Raw genomic sequence first — 9,948 nt, forward strand, 5'->3', positions numbered from 1 at the left:
AAGCCAGTGGCTACCAGTCCTGGCCAAGGCATGACAGGAAGGCCTTGGCAGCTAAAACCTTGGGGTTTTGAAGACTATGCAAGAAGAGCAAGAGATGGCTGAGGCCTCTCTGAGGGCATGGGAGCTGGGGAGTTTCTCCGCTCAGATTGAGGAGGGAGGTCTGCTCTTCCATTCCCAGGGAAGCTGTAACATCTGCACTGTAAAGGCAGCATCCTCTGGCAGCAGCAGGTCAAGTATTATATAGCTGCTGTTGATTTTTCTGTGGGACCCTGCTCCCAGCAGCACATAGCAAATCTGTCTTAGTGCTGTCAGTCTGGGATGAAGTGCCCTCAGGTAGTGCCCAGGTTTGTATGGACTGTACTATGCCATATCACCTGACTTTGGGGACAAAAAGTCTTCAACTTCCTGATGACCAATGACAAAATTAATCTTCTCAGTAGAGGTCTTCTGTGTTCTTCCTGTTTTCTAGAATGTGGACCCAGGTGTGTAATATGCAGAAGACACATGGTCACAGAGCTCTGAGCATTCAGCCAAGAGAAGGTCCAGTTTGAAAAAGAAGTGGCTGGTAAGTTGAGGTGCCTTCAGGTGTGGACGGTCACTCAGCAGTGCTTTAGGGATTGAACTCAACGTCAGTAGGTCCCCATAAGCCAAACCTCAAATCTTTTTTTTAAAGTAGTCCCAATATTGACCTGATTGTTCAGGGTGGAGGAGGGCTGCAGGACATACTGTCCCATCCAACCCTGCATCATGTGTTGGAGGAGGTCTGACTATGGTCAAAGGTTTCTATTACTGCAAATTCACAGTAGGAATTTTTATGTCAGTTTAAATTCAGAGAGGAAGAAACTCTTACTACTGTAGATGCCTAGATTGAATATTTGTGCCCATCAGAAATATTGGCCTATGTTTACACTAAGAGCTATGTACTGATACCTCAGTACCACTATAAACCCCAAAGTTAGCATACTGTGACTATGGGTATGTGGGCTTTGCTTGATATATTGGATTGAAAGGTGCTTGGTATTAATCATTCAAGAGCCTGAAGGATTACTGAAATCTAACAAAATTCTCCAGAATGTTGTATACAGACATATGGCCCTCATGCTAAGAACAAGTTGCATACTTCAGCTAAAACTTACATACTTTACATTAAATAGTACTACCTCCACCAGGAAGCAACATTTGTCAATGACATCAAGTGTTTCTACGCACTTTTCTTTCAGATGCACTGTAAGAAAAAAATAGTCTTGGTGGCTTGGACCAGCAGAGGTACAGGGTCCTGACTGAATTTGGTATTAAACAGTCCAGTGACATTCAAACTGAATATCAAAGCTATTCTAGCAGCTCCCCTGGGAGAATCAGCATTTGAATACCTCTTTTGGACAGTCAGAACAAGAAGGTAAAATGTTAAAGCATTGACTACTTTCACTTGAGAACTCTAAATTCATCCCCATCTTCATTTCCCCCCCTTTTCTACGAATTAAACAAACATGGAAAGCAAGAACTTCTTATTCAGCACTTTCAGTAGATGTTTTTAAAATATCATTTTGAAGGAAATTATAGCAGTTATAACAGCCTGTGTTGTGAACACAGGTAGTATATGAACTCTTGGTGAATGTCTACGGGGAAAAGACATCTGACAGTTGGACTAAGCTTGTGGAGGATGGAAGAGGAGGCAGGAGAATGTGCAAAAAAAAAAAAAAAAAAAGGTTGGGAGAATAACCCAGCATTAGGTGTTTCAGGAAATGACATAAAGCTCACAAAAAGAAAAGTGAAATGTTTGGTCAGCTGGCATATGCATCCTTGGAAAGGATTTTATGCTCCAAATCAATCTGCTTTGGATTTGTTTTAATTTATGATGCTCACATATCCTACCCAGGTATCATCTAGCTGACACTGGCATTCTGGCTTCTTACTAAGCTTCTTACAAAGAAGCAGTCTCTAATCAGTAGTAGATGATCCAAATTTCACTGTAGTTTAACTCTGGAGATCTCAGTAAGTTACATGAGGGAAAACTCCACTATTTCCTGTATTCAGGTGCACCAAAGGAGAAACCTGTCCAGAAAGAATTCTGTTGGAAAAAATTCAAATGCCTCAATGCAAAAAGAAGAAGGAAATGTTTCCTGGCAGCCATTCATTTTCTGCTGATCCTATTTCCATCTCTGCAGGGTGGTATTCAACTGGGATCAGAAGCAAACCACAGGACAGTTAAAAGAGAAGAGATGAACTGGAAACCGTCTTCAGATACAGACTGTCCTGCACAACAATGCCAGTCAGTAAAGCACACATTAGTGTGGAGGACATTCAGTTGTGCTGAAAATAAATCTTTCTTGAGACAGAGATCAGGCAGCTGTCTCTCTTTCTGCCAGCCCTTGATGTGTATTTTCTCCTTCTAATCCCTCTGGTTAGCTGAGAGGCAAGGAGTGAGCAAGCATTTCTCAGCTAGGTGGCCCAGTCAGGATGGGGAGGGGAAGTGCCTACAGACTGCTGCATGCTGGCTGGTGGGAAACTCCCTCTCATGAGTGTTCAGGGTTGTTAGGCTTATGAACTGAAAAAAGAAGAATGTACCTAGGAAGGAGGTTTTGCAGTAGGAAAAGGAATATTTTACTGTAGTCTGGTGATCCCCAGTCTTTCACTATGGGGAAAATTCACTATGGGGACTATTCAGGTCCTCTGTTCTGCTAAGAACTGACTGCCCTGCAAGAGGAAGAAGGACTTTGGGGCTATAGTTGATATGAATACAAGTGCTCTCACTGCAGACAGGATGAACAAAGGTCTTTTGTTGTTAGAAATGTGATCAGCTGATTGTAAGAATCTACTATGCCTTTTGCTTGACACTGGTGAGTCCTCATCTGAAACAGTTAGTCCAGTTTTTTGCACCCCCATTCAAAAGAGGTGGGCAAGGAGCCAGAAAACTTGTGCTATGAAGAGAGTTTGTGGGAATGTTTAGTCTCAGGAAAAAAAGACTAATGTATATGAGGGGCAATTACAAAGACAACAGCCAACTTCTTTTCATGAGTAGCAGGCAATGTAACAAGAAGCAATGACCACAAATTGTTGCTTTAAAGCCTCTAGTTAAACATTAGGAAAATTCTTGACTCTTGAGTAATGCAGATGTGGCACACAGAGGTCATGGAGTCTTAATCCAAACAGCTTTCCAAACTCTTCTGGATGTGTTCCTGTGTGGGCTGCCCTGGGTGATCCTGCTGTGGCAAGGTGTGGGGGTGGACTGGGTAGTCTCTAGAGGTTCCTTCCAACTGCTAAAGTTCTATGATTCAATGATTCTATGACTTCTTTGGCTTTAATGTAGAGATTCTCTTGGTCCATTGAAAGTGAACAGTTGCTCACAGCTTACCAGAAAAGGTTTCTGCAGCTTCACATCCTCTGTTTAGAAACAGATATTTTCCTGGAGCCTTGAAAACAGCTTTTCATGAGTGGATCACTGGGCATGAATCTTTGATCTCACTGCACTGTTGGAGACAATTAATTCCATGCAGCTTGACAAAGCATGTTCTTCCAGAACACTGCCTCTCAAGTGTACCTGGAAACATTCTCAGCAGCAGTAGGCTTCAGTAGCTTTCAGTGCTTGAAGAACAACGTGGCCTGTAGGCAGTCAGAGAACTGTGGAGCAAAGTGCATCATATCACATCAGAAAGAAGTTCTGCCAGGTGAGAAGCAGCAGGGCAGGCAGACTACAGGAAGGTACTTCTGTTATCACAGGCTGGACATATTCACAGCAATAATTACATGCTGGTAAGCATTTCCCTAGCCCATTACATGAATTAAGGGATCTGGTATAAACCTTCTTCATTCTGAGTCACTAAGTACAATTTGTCAGAAAAGGTGTGTATAATATAGTGAACAGCAGCTAACATCACCACTGTATGTTCTGACAATAACATAACATTGAAGGAAATAAGATTATATAATGTCCCTGAAAATGGCAGAAGAATTGGACTAGACGACCTTTAAAGGTCCCTTCCAGCCCAAAACATTCTGTGATTCTGGGAATGGCTGTATGGGGTAAGATCAAAGGAATTGTAGACTCTCACACCTGAGGCATTTCTCATCCTCACAGTCTCTCCAGATACCCACCCTCCACACAATGTCCAACCCATGTGAAGCCTTTGAACACAAATCACCTCAAGCTGATGAAAACTGTCATGTGACTGGAGCAAAATCTAAATAAGGCACACATGGGAAACTGCTGAGCTCAGCAATGTATTCTTCGTGTCACTGTGGATAATGGGGGACAAAAGAACAGGCATGTTCCTGCTATCTCTGTATGAAGCCTAAGAAACCTTTGGCCTTCTCAGGTCTCAATGTCCCCTCACATGGAGCCTGTAATGTTCATGGGATACAGCAGACATCACCTTTAAAAGGGATCCGTTTGCACACCCTGTGAGCTCTGGCTGGAGAGAACTGAGGGCTGCTCAGCTTCTGCTCCAGTAGGAAACCTCCTCCTGTGGGTCAGTGGCCTGGAGAGCAAGCTCAGGTGCCTACAGAGAGAGCAGTGTTTCGTATGTCTGTGGACAGGTCACTTCAGCCGCTTCTTCTCAGGTGATCAGGATCCCTAGTATCCCATCCAGGGACTGGAAGGTGCTCAGGTGCCTGGAGGGACCAGGAATGTCCTGCACAACCTGCACAGTTGTGCTGCTCCTCTGAGAACTCATCAGAGGTAAGGTGAAATGAAGCCAAACCTGCATGTGGTACATAAGTACTGGTGATTACTCTGCCCTGCTTCAACCTAGTCAGTGTGCTGGGTGACTGACTGTCTTCAAACCCTCATAAGCCACTGTCAGTATTCCATAGTATAGAATGCATATACATCTGTTCAGCAACTATATGCACATTGATATTTGATGTGTTACCAGCTGTCTCTATAAATTATGTCACACAGGTGATGGACTTAATGACAAGCAGCTTTTCTTCTTCTCAAGTTTGTTTCCAATATCGTCTTCCCATCTAGTTGTTCCTTTCCCAAGCTGAAAGATTATAGTCTGGATGCCTTGTCTCTCCAGTGTTCCCATCAGTTTTGTCATTTTTCCCTGTATCTTTCCTAATTGCACAGGAAAAAACGGCACATAGCAGGGGGATTGTGGGCCTGTTACAATGATTTATGTTCTGTTCTCAGTTGATCGTGATAATTCGAGATACTTGGTTTGCCTTTTGTGGCCACCAGTGAGCACTGACTTGATGCTTGCAGACAACTATTCTGGTAGCCTTCCTGTCTCCTAATCCTGGTCCTCCTTGCAGAGGCTATAGGATTTGGTTTATGTATGGCTCAGAGCCAGTGTATGGACAGAGAACATGATTCTCTGTTTCGTCTTCTGAAGGAGTTTTATGACTGATAGTGGGTGATATCCTCCTTAGTGGCCTTCAGCAAAATTACAGAGAGTGAGACTCAAGTGGCACAGCCCAGCCAACGGAACAGGGGAGAGACAGGTAAGGCTGCAAACTTTTATTTGGGTGTGAGCAACCTTTCACTGAGACACAGTTATGCTGCTTACTCAGACTCCTCGTGCTCCCTGCAAACATCCGCAGAAGAGCTGCCTGAGGAGGTGACATTCAGGATGTCCTTTCTGTCACCCACCAAAGCAGCTGAGGTGCTCCTGTTACGGAGCAGGGGAGGAGGGTGGGCAAGTTAAGATGCCTCCGGGTAGGACAAAGAAAAAAAGAGAGCAAGTGGCAAAAGCGGGGGAAGGAAGGGGAGGGAAGGAAAATCAGGATTAGGTGCATAATTTTAGCACCAACAACTGTATCCTAAAAAAGAAAGCAATGAGGTGATACCTTTCTAGGCTGACATTCATCTGTGACAGATGCACAAATTCCACTTCTGGGCAGATTTCAGTGCTGTAAATGGAAATTTATTGGGATGTAATTTGTATAAACCTGTTCACTTTGAGCATTAGACTTTACAAGGTTAAGACAGCCCACTGGATTATTATGGGATTTTCTGAGTACCAGAGTTACCTGCAGGGTACACAGCAATATTTTCTAGTGGCATTTTCTGAACTAACTTTTTATGTTGCAGAAAAGTTCCTTTTGCATCACCAGGAAATCTGCCAACAGCCTCATTATTTTATATTAGCAGATAGATTTCCTTGGTGGCTCACTTGCACTTTTTCTTAATTTCTCTCTACATCCATTTGAGATTCCAAGGATACAAGTCCCCTCTCCCTCTGAAGGAGAGTGTAAAGCAGAGCAGCACCAGCAGGATACAGTGACAGTGACATGTCACCAGACATTCAGCAGTCAAGGTGTTCTGCATCTCAATCAGGGCTGTGGCCTGAGAAAGCATATGCTAATTCTTCTGTAGCTCAAGATCCAGTGACAACTCCAGTGCATCACTGCTTTGCTGAACACCATAGGTGTAGGTTGCCCTCCTCCCAAGCCAGTTCTTCAGGTCTCTCACAGTATCTCACTGCTGCTCCCTGAGAGGGCCTCCAGGTGGGTAAGATCTTGCAGATACCTTGATAGGTTTCACAGCACGATCCCCTGATCCTTCACTTCTGCCTGCATCTTACCTTAGCTAAATCTGGACTTCACCTCTGGGCTCTGCTCCCAAAGCATTCATGTTCACTGAACTACATTTCTCCCAGCAGTGTTGTGCTGACAGCAAGGCTGTGCTGCTGGCAAGGGAGTGGGATGAGGAAGAGCCTCAACCACAGTCAAGGGACCTTAACAACAAGGCTCAGGTGATTCTTCCTTTCCTGGGGCTCCTAGCAAGAGCTGATAGTGTGGTCTGTCAAATTTGACATTACTGACAAATAGTTTCTAAAGGGAAATGTTTGCAAATAATTGCTCTCCTGTTGCTGGAAACCTGTATTTGAGCTCAGGAGATCCCTGGCCATCCACAGGGGACAGCAGCTCTATATGAGCCCATCAGCTGCATCTATTTTAAACTTTCTCTCTGAGATGTTCATTTATGGCCACCACGGACTGATACTTTTCTCAAGACCTTTGCATAAACCCTTATCAGGTGACAAGAAACCTCATTCCACAGATAGAATGTCAATGCAAAATGACCCTCATTCTCCATACAGCAGTGAGCAATTCATCTTCTTCACAGCAGTGTCCCGTTTTGATCCTGATAATCCAGCAGGCTTTGTAGCAGTGACTGTCAGTGGAGATTTAGCTTCTGCTTCCATCTCCTCCTCCACTTCTTGATTGCTGGGTTTTTCTTGGAAGATTCTTCAAAGCACATATGCATGGGTAGCAGCCACGGGCTGAGCTCACAGGGAGAGCTGGGTCCCTGTGGGGTGAGCAGCTGCTCAAAACTTGGGCCATGCTGCACCATTCCCAGCCACTGCCAGAGACAGCTCCTGAGGCTGGGGGATCCCAACCCAGACTGTTGTCCATGCCTGGGGAGCAGCCTGGGCTGGTGAGGTTTGTTTTCCAGACTCCAGCTAGGCATTGCCAGTAGTCCCTGAAGTCTTCAGCCTTCTGGAAAGATATGGCTTCTCACTGCCTCCTTCCAACACAACTTGTGCTCCTGGGTTTGAGAAGTACTGCCCGAGGATGCTGTCTCCATAGTGCAGCCAGCCCTCAGCAGGGAGTGTGGGCACAAGTGATGGCCACGTGCCATGTGCACTGGTAATGAAACAACCATACTGCTTTACTCTGCAGTTAAAACACAGCAAATTATTACATTATTAAATACAGTAAATTATCATATTATTAAATACAATAACATCTTCAAAACTAAAATAAAGCTTTACAAAGCTCTCTCAAGGTGGGCCATGAGCTAGACTATGATTTGCAGAGTATCACGAGTCATCCTCCCTGGAGCTATTTCAAACACGTGTAGATGTGGTACTGAGAGACATGATTTAGTGGTGGACTTGGCAGTGCTGGGTTAATTTGATGATCGTAAAGGTCTGTTCCAACAAAATAAAGATCCTATGGTCATTGCAATGTTTCTCAGTAGTTTCCCCTCAGATTTCTCATGACCTTTCTTCTCCAAACCTGATGCTTTCATTTCTTCCACATCCATCTCTCTTCTCTCAAACTCCTCCCTGTATTCCCCAGCACAATTTCAACCCTACCTCAGCACTGTGTTTACTCTTATTTCCACCCTCTCTCATTAATCACCTTCTTTCTCTGCAGCAAGAGTCACATGAAGGTGAATTCAGCTGCTCACTTCATGCTATGTATTTGTCCTCAGATTTGTATTTGATCTGCACATGCTCATGGGCTGCTCCTGCTCAACTTGGCCAGGACAGGGGACACAGCTCTCTGCAATTCTGCTGGTCCTGGAGTGAGCTTGGAGCAAGACCTGCATCTGCCTTCCTCACCAGGGAAAGGATTAATGGACTGGAGTCTCTTGCTGATGAGCTTTAAGGTCCACAGGCATTGTTTTAATTTGTTGGTTTGCAAGAGAAGGGAAGCTCCCATCCAACCCACATTGAGCCCTAGCTGACTGCTGGAAGTGCCTGGGCAGCTGCTGTGTGCCCCCTGGCACAGCACACACCATGGTGAGCACCCAGGTGCTGCGCTGGCACAGCATCATTGCAGAGGGTCCTCTCTTGATTTACTCTTACCAGGGAGAGCACACTCAGGCCTGCTCCTGCTTTTGAACACTTCAGCTGAGAAAAGAGCTGTGCTGGAGGAAGCCTCTCTGGGGTAAGAATAGCACCTGCCATCTTAGGACACAGCACAGTTGTCCAGCTTCTGCATGGCAGCACGTTGTGCTGAGATATAGAAGGCAACCTACCCGCCCAGGAATGTCTTCGGGAGCTATTAGTGGAAGTGTATCATCTACACAAAGAGGCGTGACCCCACATAGGAGCCTTGCAGGAGTGGGGCTATTTTGAGCTTCTGACACTGAGGAGGAAGGGGGGCAAGTGACAGGCTGATCCTCCTGGCATGGGTACCCTCCAAAGCTCTCTGCTTTGGCCTCGTGTCCTCCTCTGGGAATGGCTTTTGTGAAGGCTGATGGGCGATTTGGTGGGACCTCAGAGGCCAGGAGGGAGCTGTGAATCTGCTGGATACAAGGCCAGGTCTCAGTCCCATCAGCACTGCCCATTCGGGCGTAGGGCAAGTGCTGCCTGAGGGTGGGCTCCTGGCCCTGAGCTGAGGGCATGTGGCTTCTGCTTCATTTTCAACCACGTCCTTGAGCACGACAGAGATGCCAGAAGGTGTGTAACCGTGTGCTGGTGAAACACAAGTCCTTTGCAGCTGGGAGGACTTTGACCTCTTACTGCCTGAAGCTTTCTAACTCTAGATTTAATACTGTGGATGTTTGAGAGGCCCCTTTCCCTCCTCCCAACCACCACAACCCCCCTCCTCAACTTATTGCCATCCTTGTAACATCCTCTATCCTGTTACGGTATGGATTTCTTTCATTCCAGATTATTTTTGTCTCATGTTTTTTTTTAATTTTTTTTTTAATTTTTTTTTAATTTTCATCGTTTTGTGAAAAATGGATCTGCAAATGAAGTTGTCTTTGGGGAACAAAACCCACAAAACAGTCTCCCATAAAAGCTTTCCACCTGAATCGAATGGCCAAGTCAGTCTCCCTTGGGACTCCACAATCCACTGGAGCAATGCACAACAGTGGCATTAGCAAGCATGAAGGACTGAATGTGTATTAAGTGTGTATAAAGTGCAATCCCACACCTTCAGGGGATGGATCTGATGCCACCTTGTGGAACAAGTCCCCTTGGCACAGTCCCATTCTTCTGAGCCATCGCCATGTTCAGCAGTCCTGCAGATGGAGATTTTGGTGATTTGTTGGCATACCTGAGGCACAACTGTTAATTCATGGACAAGTTATTCTTTAGCAGCCTAACAAATTAAACTGACTCCTCCGACAAGCCCCAGCCATCTGGTGTTGACAGGCACCTCTGTGCTAGTTGGGCATCCCCCTGTGTCTATCACAAGACAGTACAGCTGGGTGCAGGCAGTGTGAACAGCCCCTTGGCTGCTTACCTAAAGCCCAGTCTGGCA

At 45.5% G+C, this 9,948-nt stretch overlaps 1 long non-coding RNA gene across 18 annotated transcripts in view; it reads left to right on the forward strand.

Annotated features, from left to right (window-relative positions):
* The window catches only part of LOC139805576 (uncharacterized), a 103,521-nt gene that overhangs the window by 88,525 nt on the left and 5,048 nt on the right, over positions 1-9,948 (forward strand). For 12 of the 18 annotated variants that reach the window (XR_011729881.1, XR_011729872.1, XR_011729871.1 and 9 more), the window contains 3 exons: positions 470-565; positions 1,221-1,396; positions 2,166-2,339. This is a non-coding gene — a long non-coding RNA (uncharacterized lncRNA). The other 6 variants (XR_011729880.1, XR_011729875.1, XR_011729883.1 and 3 more) reach the window with 5 other exon arrangements.

Source organism: Heliangelus exortis, chromosome 20 (genome assembly GCF_036169615.1).
Source record: "Heliangelus exortis chromosome 20, bHelExo1.hap1, whole genome shotgun sequence".
In the NCBI taxonomy this organism is placed as follows: domain Eukaryota; kingdom Metazoa; phylum Chordata; class Aves; order Apodiformes; family Trochilidae; genus Heliangelus; species Heliangelus exortis.